We start from the raw sequence: 22,038 nt of genomic DNA on the forward strand, positions 1-22,038 counted from the left end.
TGTATGAGCAGTATGCCAAGGTTGAAGTGGTTTGGGTCGAGAACGTTTAGTTTTTATAGGAGCAAGCTCATTTAGGGCAGTGGTGAGAGTACTATAGTAGACAGAGGTAGCCACATTAGGACATGAGATGGCTGAGATATTAGAGTGAAGAGAGTCAAAGGAAGAAGAGAGATGTGACACGTCTACAGCTTGCAAGTCACGGTAAGTACGTGTTTGGGGAATAGCAGGGGGTGAGGAGGGAGTTAGTGAGAGTTGAAATGTGAGCATATTGTGATCAGAGAGGGGAAATGGGGAGTTCGTAAAATTGGAGGTTGAACAGAGTCTGGTAAATATGAGATCCAGAGCATTACCATTGGAGTGAGAGGGGGAGTCTGAGCATAAAGATAAGCCTAGGGAGGAGGTTAGTGAAAGAAGTTTAGAGACAGAAGAGTTGTTAATGTTGTTAACGGGTATATTAAAGTCACCTAATATGATGGATGGGATGTTAGATGAAAGAAAGTAAGGAAGCCAGGCAGCAAAGTTGTCCAGAAATTGTGCAGTTGGTCCTGGTGGTCGATATATAACTGCAATGCAGAGTGAAACAGGAGAAAAGAGCCTAATGCAGTGAGCCTCAAATGAGGAGAATGATAAAGAGGGAACAGGTGGAAGAACTTTAAAAGTACAGCGGGGAGAGAGAAGCAAACCTACCCCACCTCCAGGTCTGTTACCAGGTCTGGGAGTATGAGTAAGGTGTAGGCCCCCATAGGACAGGGCAGCAGGTGAGGCAGTGTCAGTAGGAGAAAGCCAGGTTTCAGTAAGCGCAAGTAGGTTAAAGGAATTTGCAATGAAATGGTCGTGTATAGCGGTGAGTTTGTTGCAGACAGATCTGGCATTCCAGAGAGCACATGAAAGATTAACTGGGTTTTTGGGTATAGGAGTAAGTGTTCTGTACTGTTGGAATTTGCTCCGGAGAGAAGGAGCTCGTGGCCGTGATATAACTGGAATGGGGTAAGGGCCAGGGTTTGGGGAAATGTAACCAGCTGCCAGCAATAGAAAGGAAAGATAGACTAAGTGAGAGTGGGATTTATAAGTCCTTGGTTTGTATGAAAAGGAGGAGTTTTGTGGAATAGCTAAACAGAGTGCTTTATAAACTTCATGTGTGGAGAGGGAAGGAGAGGAGAGTAGAGAGGCTGAGATTTGTATAGAACTGGGATTTGATGGAGGAGGTAGTGAAAAATGTTTTATGAAGCATGAGAGTGAAAGGAGGAGAAATGCAGGATAAAGCATGTTTGGAGTAAGAAGTTACAAACTGGCAGGTACAATGTTGGGATCTATGGTGGGTTATCACTTGAGGAAGAGCAGTTGATGTCCCAAAATGTTTGATCGTGACCTGCGTGTCCAGAGCACTTGATAAATTTGGGAACCCCCAACTTTCGACTAAGGTATTGCCATTCTATTTTTTCTCAGTACTTATCACTGGCGGTGGGAGAGGCCAGCACCATATAACCTTTTCCCCATATTTTTGAATTATTCCAGTGAGTGCCATGGAGTGATTGGCAAGTGGGGCCAACAAGAGCCAGGGGCCCACCAGGTTTTTTCCTGGTGCTCCGCCGGCCCAGTCTGACCCTGCACTTGACATGGACAAAGGCCAGACTATTTTGAAAAAAATATGCATAGCACTCTCTTAATAACAAAACTATTGAAAAAGTGAAAAGGTGTGAAATTGTGATCTAGTCACAATGGTACCATAATGACTGCATCAAACCTTCACAGTTTTTTCAGTTTCAGCTAACACCAACCTAAATAGTTCAATGGAAATACCATTGACCACTGATGGTATTTATTTTTTGTGCCAATAATCCGTTGCAACAAGTCCTTCCAAAACCACCTATCCATGACATCACTGGAGTCACCAGGTAGGGATTTTTTTTAAAGACACTAGTCAGCAGCCCCTCTTCCAGATAAACATAAATTGGTCAGTCAGAGGATTTTTCTTTTTTTTCTTTTAATTAAAAATTTTATTTTTTAGGCAAACAGGTTTGGGGAGGCTTAGCTTGGGCTCATTATCAACACTGGGCAAATTTGCCCATGGGCAGTTAGCTATAGCAACCAATCAGTGAGTAGCTTTTTAAAGCCAGCTGCAAGTAGAACAATGAATGCAGCATTTTGATCGGTTGCTATGGGTTACTGTCCACAGGCAAATTTACCCAGTGTTGATAAATGACCACCAATGTGCAGACTAATTCTTTACTGAACTTTAGTTCTCCCTTCATTAAGGGATTTCAACTTTTTCAAGCAAAAATATTCAATACATGCAGTGTAATTTTAAAGAACTCCTGCTCGTTTTCTCATTCTTATGGCATGATTGTGCCAGTCCCAGAATATCTTTGCCTATCAATGTTGCTCTGTGGCGTAAGAAGAATCTTCCTGAACTATGTTGGACATTGCAGATTTTGTGCTTTCTAAGCCATGTCATCTTTATCAAGTATTTGGCATTACCCCAGGTTCATAGTCTCCTAACCTCATAAAGTTGGCAGGTTTCTGGGGATATAAATTCTTAGGGGTATCATTTTATTTTGTGAGCAGTGGTAGAGGTCATTGTTACAATTTAAGGAACATGATGTCTTCTTTGCTTTCCTTTGGCTCTGAGAGGGAACATGCAAAAGATTTGGGGTCACCGTTGCTTTGGTGCTGGAAGTGGAGGCTAAACAGGAATGCCATTAAATGAAGCAAACACACCATTCCAAAAATGCCAACAATAAGAACAGTCTGGAGTTCCCAAGGCCGGGGATTAACGGAGACCTCCACTGGAGCATAGGTCATATTCTTCTTGGTCAGGTAATGAGTAGCTGAGAAACTCATGCTGATGTTTTTTAATCTCTCGCCGACATTCTGATACCCAAAATCACTTTGTCCTGCTGTAAAATCTTTCATTTAAGGTGCCAAAATTATTCATATTTCATGTACATCTGAGAGAAGTTCTGCAGCAAAATGTTACTAATGTGAAAATTTTCACCTCTAAATTTTTCTGATGTTCAGACCTAAGAAGAAAAAAAAATTTAAATCTAATTTTTGACCTCAGATGAATTCATCATCATCGATAATGTCATAATTTATTTAAAATTCACATCCTAGAAGTATATACAGACTAGAAATGCCTGGTGCCAACTCAAACCCATCTGTGTTAATGGAGGGCCAATTTGGAGCATTTTGTTCCCTGGCCACATCTAAATTTCTCAGGGTGCCCTTAACTCAGTGCTGACAGACAGAAAACACTGCAGAAAATGCTATGGGGTTTGCAGTATCATATAGTTAAAGAGATTCTGTCATTATTTTTATGGTGTCGTTTTTATTTCTAAATTACAGTGTTTACAAGGCAAATAATTCACTATACCATAGAAAATTTCATTCCTAACCCAAAAAGTGTATTTTTTTAGTTGTAATATTGGTGTGTAGGCAGCCATCTTAAGTCATTTTGCCTGGTCATGTGCTTTCAGAAAGAGCCAGCACTTCACGATGGAACTGCTTTCTGGCAGGCTATTGTTTCTCTTACTCAATGTAACTGAAGGAGTCACAGTGGAACTTTTACTGCCGAGTGCTGTTCTTATATCTACAATGGAGCTGTTACCTTCCCATTGTTTTGATGGTGGGATGCTGAGGGGTTATATCACTCCAACCTTCAGTACAGCAGTAAAGAGTGGCTGAAGTTTATCAGAGCACAAGTCACATGACTGGGGGCTTCTGGGAAACTGACAATATGTCTAGCCCCATGTCAGATTTCAAAATTAAATATTAAAAAAAATCAATTAGGTCTTTAGAAAAACGGATTTCAGTGTAGAAGTTTGCTGGAGCAGCACTATTAACTAAAGCATTTTGAAAAAAAACATGTTTTCCCATGACAGTATCCCTTTGAATTTATCTACTTGATGTGGCACAGTGAACCACAACCCTTGGGCATTTATTTGCTGGCAGAAAGACACCAGCTTCTCATTGGGGGCTGCAGATTGCCAATTGGGGGCTTAACTATGGACCCTGCCCCTTCCTGCAGCACTTAGCCCTAGGTACCTCCATGACTAAGTTATTTGTTGTTTCAAAAGCTATGCCAAATTTGCAATTGTGAATCTATGCATATGCATTATGCCATCATTTGGCTGGCATGCACCAGTTAAATATTTATTTATGACTTTAGTTCCCCTTTAACGTGGCATTGGGAACCATACACAAACAGTGCACCCAGTTCTACATGATCTGGTTGGCTATTGGTGCTTATCTCTTCTGAAGAATGCCGATGATCCCTGAGATATTAAAATGATGTTGCTATTTTAAGAAATTTTGTGCCTGCAGTGACTTTGGGGGGTGTTGTGCTATGCAAGGAATGTTCTCTCACTACTGGTTTCTGAGAATCACAAATAGCAAATTACAACTGGCCGCACTGCTGAGATAATCGCACACTGTTTGGGTTTAATGCCCTGTGCTTTTGATTAAAAATGTGAATTTTGTTAAGGGCCTATGTGCGCATCAAACTGGGGCAGAAACATAGGGGGGGATTTATCAACATATCATTCCAGATTGGAAAAAATATGTCCAAATTATTAAACCGCTGGTGGAAATCTATATCTGGGATTAACAATTCAGAGTTCAAACACCCCATAAAGCACAATGGTAGGGATGTAGCGAACTGCCGTTTATGTGTTCGCGAACGCCGTTCGCGAACACCGGCAAAAAATGCGAACAGTTCGCGAACAGTTCGCGAACTTCGAACATCCGCAAAATCGTTCGATTCGAACGATCGAAGGATTTTAATCGTTCGATCGAAGGATTTTCGTTCGAATCGAACGATCGAAACCATTCGATCGAATGATTTCATTCAATCGAATGGCTTTGATCGTTCGATTCGAACGAAAATCCTTCGATTTTAGCGGTCGAAGGAATCGAATGGTCGAATGGTCGAACGATTTTTGTTCGAATCGAACGCGAACACATATTGGCGAACGTCGCGCGACGTTCGCGAACATTCGGCGGACGCGAACAGTCGAAGTTCGCGCGAACAGTCGAAGTTCGCGCGAACAGTCGAAGTTCGCGCGAACTAGTTCGCCGGCGAACAGTTCGCTACATCCCTACACAATGGTACTGGACTGCTCAAAACATTATTCTGCACTCTCAAACAAACAGTTCTTCATATGATGCACTTATGTATGTGCTTTATCCCTGACAGTAACAAAATTGATTTAATAAACTTCCACAGCAAAGGTGTCTTGATATGTTCTGTGGCACTATGGCTGGGAAGACTAACGGGAAGGTATATCGCTCCCTAAAAGGCCTGTGAGATAGGACAAATGTGTATGACATACACATAGGGGCTGAGTTCACTGAGGCGGAAAAGCCTATACAGGTGTTAGGATTGATGTGCCATCACCTGTAGAAAAGGGGAGGGGCTGTGAATGAGCTCTCTGTCTGGGACTAGGATTGTGATGGGGTACAGATGAGAGAGCTATGGAGAAAAGCTAAACATGGAGAAAAGCTAAGAACATGTTAAATATCATAATTGGCCTTGATTAATTTTCTCTAATAGTGGGTGTAGCATTTGCTATCCAACTATATATATATATATATATATATATATATATATATATATATATATATATATATATATATATATATATATATATATATATATATATATATATATATATATATATATATATATATACAGGTATAGGATCCCTTATCCGGAAACCCGATATCCAGAAAGCTCCGAATTACGGAATGGCTCCCATAGACTCCATTTTATTCAAATTATCCAAATTATTAAAAATGATTTAATTTTTCTCTGTAATAATAAAACAGTAGATTGTTCTTGATCCAAGCTAAGATATAATTAATCCTTATTGGAGGCAAAACCAGCCTATTGGGTTTATTTAATGTTTAAATTAAATTCTTGTAGACTTAAGGTATGAAGACCCAAATTACGGAAAGATCCGTTATCCAGAAAACCCCAGGTCCCAAGAATTCTGGATAATATATATATAAATTTCCCCCCACATTAATGCTTTTCAGTTTTCCTGACAACGGTTCAAGGACAACCGAAATGCGCTGATGTGGGGAAACATGTAAATATTCAATAAATCCACCAGTGATCATGTCCGTGAGTGCCTTCAATATCTATAATTATTTGAAATGGCCAGGGGTCCAAACCGCTTGACAAAGAGTGGAGTGCCACTCGAAACGTTGCATGATGTTGCTGTCCATAAAAGAATAAAGACAGTTTTATTGAAAAGGGAGTGCTGTCTACTGGATGAAATTTGTATACAGGCAGGTGCCGACATCAGGGGGGGACAGGGGAGAGTTATAGGGGGCACGAGGGTAAGGGGGGCCTGGCCACGCCACACTTACTTGATTAGCTGGGCCCCCCATCTTTCTGAAAGCTACTGACTTCGGGAAGGCATGGACGTTTAAGGGGCCCTGGCCACCAATTTTCTTATAATGTGGGGGGGGGGCTGGCCACCAATTTTGGCCACCAATTTTTTTTTCTCGTGTGGGGTCCTAGCCACCAATATTTTATAATGGGGGGGGCCCTGGCCACAAATTTTTTTTAATGGGGGCCCCTGACCACCAATATCTTTTTATTTTTTATTAACATGTGGGAACCCTAGCCACCAATATTTTTTTTTGTTTTTTACTGTGTGGCGGACCTGTGGGGTGGGGAAGACAGACCTGTAGGTGGGGCTTGCGGTGGGTGCAGCCCAGGGGGCCCAGGAAATTTTGTCGTATGGGGCCCTGTGATTTCTGATGGCGGTCCTGTATACAGGGGTCCAAACCGGACAGGTGGTAACCCTAACCCACTGTCTCCCACTGTGTTTAATGTGCCAGTAGTCACTGTCTCCCACTGTGTATAACTACTTGATGTGATACAGTTAACCACAACCCTTGGGCTGTCTCCCACTGCCTCCCACTGAGTATAATGTGCCAGTACCCACTGTCTCCCACTGTGCATAACATGCCAGTGCCCACTGTCTCCCACTGTGTATAAGTGCCAATACCCGTTGTCTCCCACTGTGTATAACGTGCCAGCACCCACTGTCCCCCACTGTGTATAACGTGTCAGCACCCACTGTCTTCCATTGTGTATAATGTGCCAGCACCCACTGTCTCCCACTGTGTATAATGTGTCAGCACCCACTGTCTCCCACTGTGTATAATGTGCCAGCATCCACTGTCTCCCACTGTGTATAATGTGTCAGTACCCACTGTCTCCCACTGTGTATAATGTGTCAGTACCCACTGTCTCCCACTGTGTATAACGTGGCAGTACCCACTGTGTCTCACTGAGTATATTTTGAAAAAAAAAACCTACTGTTTAACCCAGCTGGAGTGCAGGCTCTATTAGCCCACACCTCTGGTGGGGTAAAAGAAATTCGGGGTGACTGGTTCCCTTTAAGTTAGCCAGCATTTGGTCAACGTTAGCCTCTCCAAACAAAAAATCACCCTCCGTCTATGCTGTATATTTGATATCGTAGTATCCTTGGGTGTTGCTATCTCTCACTTTGAAAAAGGCATTACTACCTCAACTGTTTGAGCTGACAGTTTCCATTAACCCTCTGAATATAACGCTAACGTTATGACTGTGTAACACTGACATACATTTCAGATGCATTAACTGTTTCTGAATAAAGGCATTTCAGATCTGTTCCCTTGTTTTACATATCTATTATTATTATTATTATTTTTTAACTGTTATACTATATATGTATGAGTAATGTAATGTGTAGGAGTAGAATTGTAGAGTAGAATTATTGGTTTACAATTCTCAGCATTCCTTGTTGCATACTGGTTAGAGCTCAACACCTAGAAAATGTCCAGTTTTTTCATGCTTGATCTATCTATTCCTCTCTGTCTTAAAAATAATTTCATTTTTTTTTATATCAAGAAAATATACCTCTTTCTTATAATTTATGAGATGGTTACCTGTGAGCTTTCAAGAAGAAAGGTCTGGGCTATTTGAGGGGCGAAGAGACATTGGTCTTCCTTTCCAGCACCTGAGTCCATCCAGGCTTTGTCTGTATACAGACAGGGGACAAAAATACTTAGAGGAAAAAAAAGAAAGGAGGAGGAAAATTCTTGATTGTGGTTGCTTTGGAAACACACCTCACCTCAGGGCTACGCTGCATAGGGAGAGAAAAAAAACATGAAAACCAATATAAAGCAGCTGTTTATATCAAACACCAGATATCCTGACCAGCAATTATTTTTTTTTTAACTTGTGTGTTTACAGTTTTTAGTGCTGTGTGGCCTTTTTACTGTGGTGTGGGTGGGATCTGGGGTGGGGCATGGGGGCCAGCTGGGGTGGGTGGGGACCAGAAAAATGTGTTGTATGGGGCCCCGTGATTTCTGATGGTGGCCCTGCATGCAGAGATCTTATCTTTTGTCAATATGAATTTTTTAACCTATCTGATCAGCTAAATGAAAAGATGGTGCAAAAAATGCATCTGTGGCCATCTTAAGAATTTGTCCATTATTTGGCTCTATTTGGTGTATCTCTAGTTTATTCCAGTATAATAACACATTTATGGTCTGCTGTGAGGTAATGCAGGCAGACTCCACCCACCAACATGTTTCCTGTGAAGCGGGTTTCCACCTAAGGTTGCCACCTGGCCGATATTTTTGAAAATTATGGTTGATCCCAATGTAATTAATAGGGAAAAAAGATAAATATATAGGAAAGCCAGAAAAGGTGGCAACCCTATTTCCAACTGTCATTTGTACTTCCTGGATGTGACTGGCACCATCACATTTTGTTTTTAAATGAAAATGGTGAGGTTACAGTAAATGGAGTCATGCACTTGACTGACAAGCAACTGCTTACACTCTAGTTCCTGGCTCCATGCTTGACTGGGGGTTCACCTTTGCTTTAGACTCATATGCTACATAGGACATACCTCCAAACATTTTAAAAACAAACTATGTAACAGAGATTATGGCCAAGCTCATATGGCAGAAACACTGCCCAAATACTACACCCAGTCAAAAAAAAAAAAACACCTACTACCATATGGCATATATTTCTACTGTAACGCCCACGGTTTATAAAAAGGAACAAGATAAAGTTACATGGTTTAAAAGTTTCCAGCTAACCTCATTACAGATCCGATGACTGTCACTCTGGGTTAAAGTCATTTAAAGGGCAATTATTGACGTCATGGAAAGTGCTGGTGATTTACACAGTCTGGGAACCATAACTCACCATGCAAATATTTTCTAATCCTTGAATTTTTATCTCAAAATGTCACCCCTTCACCGGGATGGAAACTTTGCTGTGCATTGGGCAAATCTCATCATGATGTAACGAAACAGACATTTCAAATGCAATCTATCTATCTATCTATCTATCTATCTATCTATCTATCTGTCTAATAGTGTTGGCACTGTAGATACTACAAGTATGGGACCTGTAATTCAAAACGGTTGGGATTGACCTGACCTGGGGTTTTCCAGATAAAGAAGACTGTAGTTTGGATCTCCATTCTTTAAAGGGGAACTCCGGCTTCCAAACCAAAATTTGATAAAGAGGCCCACATAACACAGAAACCCCTAATATATCCATCACAGTTACCTGTTTCTTCAAAAAGTATGAATAAATGCCATTTTCTATGCTGCAATCCAGCTGTTAAACAGTTATTCTCTTTCTGTATCATTTATAATCCAAATTGTAACAACTTCTCCACAGTTTACAGACAGCATGCAGCAACTGCGATGCATTGCGCTATGATGTTCTGTTCCTTATTGAAATCACGTGTGTAGGAAATTGAGGGGTTTGGAGGATGCAGTCTAAGGTCAGCAAAGTAACGGTAGTCAGCCAGCTCAGCAAAGTTGTCAGAAAAGATCAGCAGAAGAGCAGGGGCAAGGCTTAGGGAACTGTCAGAACCATTAAAAACATGAAAAGTCTGCATATTTTTTAATTGATGTATATTGTCAAACTTGGCTGAAATTATGTTTACTTTTCAAAAAGCTTAAGTTATGTTTTTGTGGAGTTCCCCTTTGAATCATAACTTTTCTGGTTACCTGAAAATGTCATCACTGCAAACTTTGGAGGCAGACGGGCTCCTTCTTCATTGAAATACCTTTCTGTCTTCAGCCATCTATCCCTTTCCTTCTAGTATTTTTCTTTTCATTTGCCTCATCAATACCTGTCATCTTCCATTTTCATTCCCTCCCTTTTTCATATTAACCTTTTCCCTGCCACTGATCGTAAAATGTTCGATCACATGAAAAGTGCACCACCGCTGTGGGTCCACTACGAGAAGGATTGAGGCTAGTTATACATCTTTGTTTTTTTCCCCCCTCCCATGTCCACCTGGAAAGGAGTGTCAGAAGCCTAGCAGAGATGCACAGCGAGCTGCCTCACCACATGCAGAGCTCCAGGGAGCAACCATTAAGCCCCAGCCCCACAGCTCCAATGGCAGCCAGAGAGAACTGCAGGCCTCCGGGGTCTGGCCTTGCCAAACGGGGGTGTCACAGCCCTTCCCTGTGGCAGCCCCCTGCAATGTCACCCAATCTGGGGGAGAGAACCACAGGCCTCCGGGGTCTGGCCTCGGAAGGATGAAGAGGGTGTTACAGCCCTTCCCTATGACACCCACCACCACCATGCCAGAGCGACCCTTAGACAGGCATAACCCCTGGTGCCCTGGCTCTCTGCACCACCTTCCCTCCCCCCCTCCGGCTTCCCTCCAGCAGGCAGAGTCTTCAAACCACCCAGGTGGCAGGATGTAGGCATGGGACAGACAGGCCGTCCCTCACCAGCACCTCCACCCAGCTAGGTACCTTGGTCATTCCGAGCAGGCAGACCCAGACTAGGACAGAGGCAGGGGGCCCAGGGACCATCCATCCTCAGCCCAGCCGGCCCCACCACCACCTGTGGGTTTGCGCTCAGGTCGTTAAGGCAGACGCACCTTGTTAAGACTTTTACTTCCAAATCATGAAACTTCCAAGTTTCATGATTTGCCTTATTATTATTATTATTATTATCACCATGTATTTATATAGCGCCAACATATTGCATAGCACTGTAAAGTAAAAGTGATTATACAACTAAATCACATGAATTATATATAAAGAACATATGGAGTTACATACATCACAATCAATACAGGTAGGCCTTCAGCTGATAGTGGCAGCCCCATTCCTCAGGAGGATATGGAGAGAACACAACTGGTCAGGAAAGGGCCCACACCAGCTCGCTAGGACGGTAGCACAGGAAGGGGCCTACATCCATTGCCAGGCGGAGGCTAAAGGACAGAGCAGCGGTAGATAATGTGCCAAGTAGGGCCAAAGGAGCAAGAGAAGCAACTACAAGCCTTACTCCAATCAGACACCTGCTCAGGGAAGTGACAGCACTGGGCAAACTCACACATTGAAGACAGAAACCCAACTCCTGTAGCAAAGGAGAGAGAGTCCAGGACCTGTCCCAGACATGGCAGGGACCAGTAGCACTACAGGAGTGATTCAGGAGCATCCACTTCACCCTATCGCAGCTGCTCCGCAAGGAGGTAGCCAGTCGGAGTGCTCTCCCCTCACAGGAACAGTGTACCAGACCCAAGACATGGCATGGTACAGAAGTGCTGCAGGGTGTGTCGGAAGAAGCCACCATGCCCATTTACAGCAGCCCCGCCAGGAGGCCAGCCATGCAAAGGGATCTCCCCACCAAGAGCACAGTGCCAGATCGATCAGAAGTAGACTCGAATGCTCGAGTCTTTCAGGCTGGCCAGGGGCTCTCGCCTCTGGTTCTCATTTCGGCAGCATTTGCACTGAGAGTCAGCCTATCCCTACCTTCCTGTCCACACATGCCCAGAGGCACAGTGCGGGGGCCCAGAGAGGCAGGCCTGGTCCGACTCTCTCCCGGGCCCCTGGAACTGCCACTGGTCATGGTGGGGCAAATCTGTCCTCATCGGGACTTCCACAGGAGGGCATCCAGGAGCACAGGCCTGGGGGCCAGGGTTCACCGCACAAGTCAATGGGAACGAGAATTTTTTCTGCAGAGCTCCGACGTCCCCCAAGAAAGGGAGAGTGTCCCGGTGGACGTCCACGAAAGGGCATCTGCTGGGGACAGGGGGGGGGACCAGCCTCCCCTGCACGGCCTCCTGGAACTCCAGGTCAGGTACCAGCGGCCGCCTTGTCCCACTGGGGACAGCGGGAAAACAGGCTCTCATCTTGGGTTGTATTTGCGCCGAGAGCCGGTCTCTCCCTACCTTCCTGTCCACACATGACTGGGAAGCGTAGCCTTTGGTGACGTGCGTCTCCTGGAACTCCGGTTGGTCCTCATCGGGACTTTCAGGACAGGGCGTCGGCTGGGGACAGGGGGGGGGAACCCACTGTCCCCTGCCCGGTCTCCTGGAACTCCGGGTCGGGCTCCTCGTCCTCCGGCGGACTTTCAGGCCGGCCGTTGGCTCTGGGCTGGGGGAACAGGTGCACAGAGAATGGGCCTCTCCCTACCTTCCTATCCGCACATGCCTGGGAAGCGTAGCATGGCAGACCCGTGCAGCGGCCCCGATAGGCCAGGCTGCAGGCTCCTCTCCCCAGGCTCATCATCGGTACTTCCAGGACGGGGCGTCAGTCGGGGACAGGGAGCGCCTTTGGCGCCATGCCCCCCGGGGGGGGAGAAGTGGCTCGGCCTACCCAGGAACAGTGCACCCGAGGCTGGGCGCCTTCGGCCCAATGCCCCCTGGGGGAGTCAGGGAAGTGGCGCCCCCGGGTGGACTTCCCGGTGAACTGCGCCGGCTAATTTCCAGGGGAGAAGTGGCTCAGTCTACCCAGGAACAGTGCACCACCGCTGTCAGTGGTATACGTTACGATCTATGTCATATCCAGTTTTGGAACCGGGCTGACACCCTTGCAGCCAATGGGGACCAGCAGCCAGGCTGTAATCACGCAGAGCTTTACGAGACTGCCGTTTCCCTATAAAGCTGTGCTCACGTGCCACTCCCTCACTCCTTTGACAAGCAATGGGGCTTGTCAAAGCCAACACCATAGAAGCCTACTGGGACAACACAACAATAATATCATCCCTCTCTTCTCGGCCGTCATGGCCCGAAACTGTTACCAAATTTTACTGCGGTTTCTTCACTTCAACGATAATTGAACCCCCCAACAAGCCCGGTCACGACAGGCTGCATAAAGTGAGGCCCCTTATCAATAGCCTGTCCCAGCACTTCACAGAGGTTTACACCCCCTCCCAAAACATCTGCATAGACGAGTCCCTAATGCTTTTCCAAGGGCGCCTAAAATTTTACTAGTACATCCCAAGTAAGCGTTCTCGCTACAGGATCAAGTTCTACAAACTCTGTGAAAGCAGCACCGGGTACACTGAGGTTTTTTCATTTATGAAGGCAAGGACTCCAGTTTAGACCACTCAGGTTGTCCACTTGGATTTGATGTAAGTGGCAAAATTGTATGGGAGCTCATCACCCCACTTCTGGGCCAAGGTTACCACTTATACATGGATAACTTTTATACCAGTATAGCCTTGTTTAGAGCCCTCCACTCTTGTGGCACCCCAACCTGCGGCACAGTCAGGCATAACTGAAAAGGCTTGCCCAGGGAACTAGTGAACAAAAAACAAAAGCGTGGGGATACATTGCTCTAAGAAGCAATGAGCTCCTGGCAATCAAATATCACGACACCAAAAATGTGATCATGCTTACTACCATCCATGACAACAGCATCGTTGTGCAACACAGAAGTGGCAGTAGGCTCCCCAAAATCTAAGCCACTGTGTAGCCAACAGTACAGCAAACACATGGGTGGCGTGGATAAAACAGATCAAATGTAGCACTATTATAATGCCACGCGAAAAACAAAGTCCTGACATAAAAAAACTGCAATTTACATGATCCCTTGTGTGGCCCTTTACAATTCATACGTTGTCTACAAGGCAACAGCACCAGGCGCCAAATTGTCATTTTATAACTACCAGCTGCAGCTGCTCCATGCCCTGCTGTTTGGAGATGTGGAGGAGGCGCCAGAGATGGCTGCTAGTGAGAATGTCCCTTGGCTGACGGGGAAACATTTCATTGATAACATTCCACCCACACCCAATAAGCAGTATCCCCAGAGAAACTGCAAGGTGTGCCGGAGAAAGGGGGTTAGACGAGATGTTCGCTACTACTGCCCCAAGTGCCCCAGCCAGCCGGCCTTATGCTTCAAGCCATGCTTTGAGCTGTATCACACACGGGTCCACTACGAGAAGGATTGAGGCTAGTTATACATCTTTGTTTTTTTCCCCCCTCCCATGTCCACCTGGAAAGGAGTGTCAGAAGCCTAGCAGAGATGCACAGCGAGCTGCCTCACCACATGCAGAGCTCCAGGGAGCAACCATTAAGCCCCAGCCCCACAGCTCCAGGGAGCGACCATAAAGCCCCTGCCCCACAGCTCCAGGGAGTGACCATTAAGCCCCGGCCCCACAGCTCCAGGGATCGACCATTAAGCCCCGGCCCCACAGCTCCAGGGAGTGACCATTAAGCCCCGGCCCCACAGCTCCAGGGAGCGACCATTAAGCCCCGGCCCCACAGCCCCAGGGAGCGACCATCAAGCCCCGGCCCCACAGCTCCAGGGAGCGACCATTAAGCCCCAGGAGTGACCATTAAGCCCCGGCCGCAGAGCTCCACAGAGTGACCATTAAGCCCCAGGATGAAAACACGTGTCCTCTCCCGTCAGGAAAGGCTAGCGTGGCCCTCCATGCTGGGTTTCCTAAACACCAAATTGTACAAGTCGGCCTCAGAGCTCCAGGGAGCGACCATTAAGCCCCAGGATTAAAACACGGGTCTCCTCCCGTCAGGAGAGGCTAGCGTGGCCCTCCATGCTGGGATTCCTAACCACCAAATTGTGCAAGTCATAATGGTCTGCTTGCATAGGGAGGATGTTCGCTTTCCTCCCCATAGGGCTTGGCGGCTGGGCTTGGAGTCCCCCGTGACTACTTGCATGGTGGATGCACTCTATTTCTCCACGTGCACTACACACCAAATGGTCCCTGCGTAAAAAGTCCCTCATAACAAGTCCCTCAGGGGGAAAGAAAAATGTTTCAGGGGGACACATTAAACCCCCAAACATTGATGGAATCACTTAACCAGGCATCCACCTCTCCCACCCCCCGCTCAAAGGGAGAGGAGGGAAAGAACATGGGACCCCTGGGAATGGTCCCTAATGCTATTGCCAGGGTGGAAAAACTCTCTGCCAGGCACACACCACACACACACCTCTCCCTTACCACTCCCCCCAACAGAAAGGAAGAGCGAAAGGGTGAAGCATGAGCTCCCATTATGGGGTCGCACTCGCCTCAAACAAAAGCAGCTGGAGACACTTTACCAGGCACACACCTCTCTCCAACCTACTCCCCCCCCCATAGAGAGGAATAGGAGGGAAGAAGAATGCAACCAGGGCATAGGGACTCACTGGCATACGGCAAAATTACAGATTAAATCATGGTCTTGGTCTGGCCTTTGGGGGACAAAGGGAGGACTGAAGCCCTTCCCTGCGACAGCCCCAGCTGCACCACCCAGTCTGGGGTAGACCCAGCAGGTGACAACGGAGGCCTGAAAGAACCGCAGGCCTCCGGGGGGACAACCTTGGTGGGACAAAGGGGGTGTCACAGCCCTTCCCTGTGGCAGCCCCCTGCCATGTCACCCAATCTGGAGGAGACCCAATGGGTGGCAATGGTGGCCAGAGAGAACCGCATGACACTGGGGTCTCGCCTTGGAAGGATGAAGAGGGTGTCACAGCCCTTTCCTGTGACACCCACCAAGTATGCCCCCTAAACCGGGGGAGACCCAGCGGGCGGCAATGGAGGCCAGAGAGAACCGTAGGCCTCCTGGGTCTGGCCCTGGGGGGACAAAGTCCCTGCGACAGTCCCCAAAATGACACCCACTCTGGGGGAGACCCAGTGGGTGGCAATGGCTGCCAGATAGAACCGCAGGCCTCCAGGACCTGGCCTTGCCAAACAGGGGTGTCACAGCCCTTCCCTGTGGCAGCCCTCTGCCATGTCACCCAATCTGGGGGAGACAAAGCAGATGGCAATGGCAGCCAGAGAGAACTGCAGGCCTCCGGGGTCTGGCCTTGCCAAACAGGGGTGTCACAGCCCTTCCCTGTGGCAGCCCCCTGCAATGTCACCCAATCTGGGGGAGAGAACCACAGGCCTCCGGGGTCTGGCCTCGGAAGGATGAAGAGGGTGTTACAGCCCTTCCCTATGACACCCACCACCACCATGCCAGAGCGACCCTTAGACAGGCATAACCCCTGGTGCCCTGGCTCTCTGCACCACCTTCCCTCCCCCCCTCCGGCTTCCCTCCAGCAGGCAGAGTCTTCAAACCACCCAGGTGGCAGGATGTAGGCATGGGACAGACAGGCCGTCCCTCACCAGCACCTCCACCCAGCTAGGTACCTTGGTCATTCCGAGCAGGCAGACCCAGACTAGGACAGAGGCAGGGGGCCCAGGGACCATCCATCCTCAGCCCAGCCGGCCCCACCACCACCTGTGGGTTTGCGCTCAGGTCGTTAAGGCAGACGCACCTTGTTAAGACTTTTACTTCCAAATCATGAAACTTCCAAGTTTCATGATTTGCCTTATTATTATTATTATTATCACCATGTATTTATATAGCGCCAACATATTGCATAGCACTGTAAAGTAAAAGTGATTATACAACTAAATCACATGAATTATATATAAAGAACATATGGAGTTACATACATCACAATCAATACAGGTAGGCCTTCAGCTGATAGTGGCAGCCCCATTCCTCAGGAGGATATGGAGAGAACACAACTGGTCAGGAAAGGGCCCACACCAGCTCGCTAGGACGGTAGCACAGGAAGGGGCCTACATCCATTGCCAGGCGGAGGCTAAAGGACAGAGCAGCTGTAGATAATGTGCCAAGTAGGGCCAAAGGAGCAAGAGAAGCAACTACAAGCCTTACTCCAATCAGACACCTGCTCAGGGAAGTGACAGCACTGGGCAAACTCACACATTGAAGACAGAAACCCAACTCCTGTAGCAAAGGAGAGAGAGTCCAGGACCTGTCCCAGACATGGCAGGGACCAGTAGCACTACAGGAGTGATTCAGGAGCATCCACTTCACCCTATCGCAGCTGCTCCGCAAGGAGGTAGCCAGTCGGAGTGCTCTCCCCTCACAGGAACAGTGTACCAGACCCAAGACATGGCATGGTACAGAAGTGCTGCAGGGTGTGTCGGAAGAAGCCACCATGCCCATTTACAGCAGCCCCGCCAGGAGGCCAGCCATGCAAAGGGATCTCCCCACCAAGAGCACAGTGCCAGATCGATCAGAAGTAGACTCGAATGCTCGAGTCTTTCAGGCTGGCCAGGGGCTCTCGCCTCTGGTTCTCATTTCGGCAGCATTTGCACTGAGAGTCAGAGCCTATCCCTACCTTCCTGTCCACACATGCCCAGAGGCACAGTGCGGGGGCCCAGAGAGGCAGGCCTGGTCCGACTCTCTCCCGGGCCCCTGGAACTGCCACTGGTCATGGTGGGGCAAATCTGTCCTCATCGGGACTTCCACAGGAGGGCATCCAGGAGCACAGGCCTGGGGGGCCAGGGTTCACCGCACAAGTCAATGGGAACGAGAATTTTTTCTGCAGAGCTCCGACGTCCCCCAAGAAAGGGAGAGTGTCCCGGTGGACGTCCACGAAAGGGCATCTGCTGGGGACAGGGGGGGGACCAGCCTCCCCTGCACGGCCTCCTGGAACTCCAGGTCAGGTACCAGCGGCCGCCTTGTCCCACTGGGGACAGCGGGAAAACAGGCTCTCATCTTGGGTTGTATTTGCGCCGAGAGCCGGTCTCTCCCTACCTTCCTGTCCACACATGACTGGGAAGCGTAGCCTTTGGTGACGTGCGTCTCCTGGAACTCCGGTTGGTCCTCATCGGGACTTTCAGGACAGGGCGTCGGCTGGGGACAGGGGGGGGGAACCCACTGTCCCCTGCCCGGTCTCCTGGAACTCCGGGTCGGGCTCCTCGTCCTCCGGCGGACTTTCAGGCCGGCCGTTGGCTCTGGGCTGGGGGAACAGGTGCACAGAGAATGGGCCTCTCCCTACCTTCCTATCCGCACATGCCTGGGAAGCGTAGCATGGCAGACCCGTGCAGCGGCCCCGATAGGCCAGGCTGCAGGCTCCTCTCCCCAGGCTCATCATCGGTACTTCCAGGACGGGGCGTCAGTCGGGGACAGGGAGCGCCTTTGGCGCCATGCCCCCCGGGGGGGGAGAAGTGGCTCGGCCTACCCAGGAACAGTGCACCCGAGGCTGGGCGCCTTCGGCCCAATGCCCCCTGGGGGAGTCAGGGAAGTGGCGCCCCCGGGTGGACTTCCCGGTGAACTGCGCCGGCTAATTTCCAGGGGAGAAGTGGCTCAGTCTACCCAGGAACAGTGCACCCGCGGCCAGGCACCTTCAGCGACATGCCCCCCGGGGGAGTCACGGAAGTGGTGCCGCCGGGTGGACTTCCCGGGGGAACTGCGCCGGCTAATCACCAGGGGGAGAAGCAGCTCGCCCTACCCAGAAACAGTGCACCCGAGGCTGGGCCCCATGCCCTCCGGGGGAGTCACGGAAGTGGAGCCCCCCAGCAAACTTCCAGGCCGGCCGTCAGTTCTGGGGGAACAGGTGCACAGAGAGTGGGCCTCTCCCTACCCTCCTATCCACACATGCCTGGGAAGCGTAGCATGGCAGAGCCATGTGGCGGCTCCGAGAGGCCGGGCTGCTGGCTCCTCTCCCCAGGCTCATGGAACTCCGGCCCAGCCGCCGGTGACGGTTTGTCAACATTGGGACTTGGGCATCGATCGGGGACAGGGAGGCCTTTGGCGCCATACCCCCCGGGGGAGTCGCGGAAGTGGCGCCCCCCTGGCGGACTTCCCGGTGATTGCGCTGGCTAATCGCCAGGGGGAGAAGCGGCTCGGCCTACCCAGGAACAGTGGACCTGAGGCCGGGTGCCTTCGGCCCCATGCCCTCCGGGGGAGTTACGGAAGTGGCGCCCAGTGATCTCATGCGGACTTCCGGGATGTGACATCACTGTTCCTCTCCGCAAAGACAGCATGGCTGTGCCTTTTCCGGGGGTTGGGCCTGGAAGTATCACATCCACCCGGAAGAGCCAGTAGTGTTTGGCAGTTAAGGGTTAAAATCATCAATAACAATTTCCTGTTGGTTTGTCTAACGTTCTTATCAATAGCAGATAAACATAATTTTATTCTCTCTTTAGCTCAGGCAGATGTATTCATTTTCAAATTGCCATTTTCTAAAAAAAAACAAGCAAAAAATCATAATTAAAACAGATGTTTTTTCATGATGGTGAACTTTTGTTCTAGCACAGGGCTGTCCAACTGGCGGCCGTGATCCCCCCTTGTGTGGCCCCCTACCTGCATGTGTGTGACATATTCTGCCTGTGTGTGCCTGGCTCTGCCTGTGTGTGCCATGCTCTGCCTGTGTGTGTTAAACTCTGCCTGTGTATGCCCTGCTCTGCTTGTGAGTGCCCTGCTCTGCCTGTGTGTGACATACTTTGCCTGTGAGTGCCTTTCTCTGGCTGTGTGTGCCCTGCTCTGCCTGTGTGCAATATACTCTGCCTGTGTGTGCCCTGCCTGTGTGTGACATACTCTGCCTGTGTATGCCCTGCTCTGCCTGTGTGTGATATTCTTTGCCTGTGCATGCCCTGCTCTGCCTGTGTGTACCATGCTCTGCCTGTGTGCGATATACTCTGCCTGTGTGTGCCCTGGAGAAAGGTGATCATGTTAAAGGAACAGTAACACAAAAAAATGTAAGTGTTTTAAAGTAATGAAAATATCATGTACTGTTGCCCTGCACTGGTAAAACTGATCTGCTGTGTAGCATTGGTGGGAATTGAATAAAAGCTACAGTATATGGCACAGGTTAAATAGTGGATAACAGATAACACCATTATGTTCTACAATCTACACATAGTCAGACTGGGGGGCCTGGGGCCCACAGGGGCTCCTGCCCGAGGACCCCCCTCCGACTCCCCCGGTGTGCACCGGTGATGTGAGTTTGTGCACATGCGCCGGGGCTCCAAGTTTGTGCGCATGCGCCGGAGCGCAATGTTATTCCTGCATTACCAAGGCTTCTTATCGCAGATGTGGGTGCGGATCTGGGTCGGACCCTGGTTCTACAGAGCTTAACTGCTATTTGCTGTGTAATCTGAGCCTTTTCTCATTTGAATGGCTGCTACACAGCAGCTTATTTACTAAACAATAGGAGTGTTTCTGAAGCAAACACAGCAGTTTTAACAGAGCAGGACAACACTACATTATATTTGTGTTACTTTAAAACACTTGGTGCTTTTTAGAGCAATGCAACGGTGAAAATGTGCAATCACTGCACTGCATTTTTTTTGGTGAAAACTCACAAATTCAAATTTTAAACCACCAGCTCGAATTTGAATTTGAATGTGAGATTTATCACACTCGACCATGGAAAAAGTTCAAATTAGACGACTTGCTGCCTAAAACCCACTGAATTCCTGTAGAAGTCAATGGCAGAGGACCTGTTGACCTGGAGTTCCTGGAGTTTTTTTGGAGGAATATTCGATTCAAATTTCACAGCCCAGTGCGGTGTGCGGTTAATCAGCAGAAAGAAGTTGGGGAGATACTGGCAGGGCTGTAACTAGGGGTAGGCATAAGTGGTACATGCCTAGGATGCAAAGGGGGGGGGCGCTAGACACTTACCCCTAGTCTTGACCCTTGTCTCATGGTCACTGCTGTCTTGGCTTGGCCCTGGCTACGAGGGCATCTTTGGAGACACAGATCTTTACTGCCTAAGGGCTGTGTTGCCTTGGGCTCATATAGATGTCCAATACTTAATGTACAATATTCCTAGCCTACTTCTTTAGTTAAACCTTAGTTTAACTAAAGGAATCTGTAGGTCTCTGCACTTTGTTGTCTACAGCACAAAAATTCCAGAGTGGTGCATTTTTTGCACTTTGCATGCTTCACTTGGATTTGCAAAATACCCCAATAACCTTGGTCAGTGATTTATGGCCTCCTTTTGATTTCTAACATTTGGCCAAGGTCCCCTTAACATAACAAGATTATATATAATTGAAGACTTTGTTAGCCATTTAGCCTTAAACATTTCCAAGAATATATAGGGCAGGAAATGTTTCACCCACACAAGTAGAGGCGGATTATTGCACCGATTCTACTAGGCTATAGCCTAGGATCCATTGTGATCAGAGACCTATCTAGATTTTTTTCAGTTATTATCTCTGTTTTTTTTTTAATATTTATTTGCGCTGCTGGGTGTAGTCAGGCACACCTGCTGGGAGAGGAAGATAGGCAAGGTGCATGTGTGCACCCGAGTTCATGCAGATCCAGTGATGCCATTGTTATGTGTGAACCCGACCCGCTCGGGGGCTTGTGTGCATGCATGCCTGGACCTGCACACGTCCTGACCCAGCAGTAGCCTAGAAGGGGGTCCTGTGGATATAGCCTTAGGGCCCTCATGTCGCATCTGCCCTTGCCCACAAGATTTTCAAACCAGGCTTCTAGACAGTGATGTCTAGACTGACCCACCTAGATACCAGGAAAATTCCCGGTAGGCCGAGATGTCAGTAGGCCCTCCTGCTGACAAAACCATCTCACATTGAATGGCTATCCCATGGCAATTCCCCATTAATGTATGAGAACATAAGGGAAATATGAGTGACAGAAAATAATATACTAGAAAATAAAGTCTGGCGACAGGGCTGGTGGCCCAAGGCTTTCTGAAGGGCCCTGGCACTGACACTTCTAGGGCTTTCTGGCAGAGAATATAGGCATTTTCAAATCTCATCCTAGCCAGCCTTTAGGCTGCCCTTCTTTCACCAATGCAACCAACAATTTGAAAGCAATTCTTGAAATAGTTAATTCCATCAGTTGATAATTATATTGTTAGACATTTTGCTTCCATGGATCTGTATACCAAGGGGGTTAATGTACAAACTGCCTGTTGCCACATATTTGCCTTGATATGTAATATCAGAAACTAATCACTGCTGACATATTTGTGCTACGTTTGTCCTTGCAC

At 48.2% G+C, this 22,038-nt stretch overlaps 1 long non-coding RNA gene across 1 annotated transcript; it reads right to left on the reverse strand.

Annotated features, from left to right (window-relative positions):
• Positions 1-2,529: 2,529 nt before the first annotated feature.
• Positions 2,530-8,221, reverse strand: LOC121402123. Its single transcript, XR_005966570.1, has 2 exons — positions 7,945-8,221; positions 2,530-3,020 (listed from the first exon to the last, which is right to left on the reverse strand). It is a non-coding gene; the product is annotated as an uncharacterized LOC121402123 (long non-coding RNA).
• Positions 8,222-22,038: the final 13,817 nt, after the last annotated feature.

Source organism: Xenopus laevis, chromosome 3S (genome assembly GCF_017654675.1).
Source record: "Xenopus laevis strain J_2021 chromosome 3S, Xenopus_laevis_v10.1, whole genome shotgun sequence".
NCBI classification, from domain to species: domain Eukaryota; kingdom Metazoa; phylum Chordata; class Amphibia; order Anura; family Pipidae; genus Xenopus; species Xenopus laevis.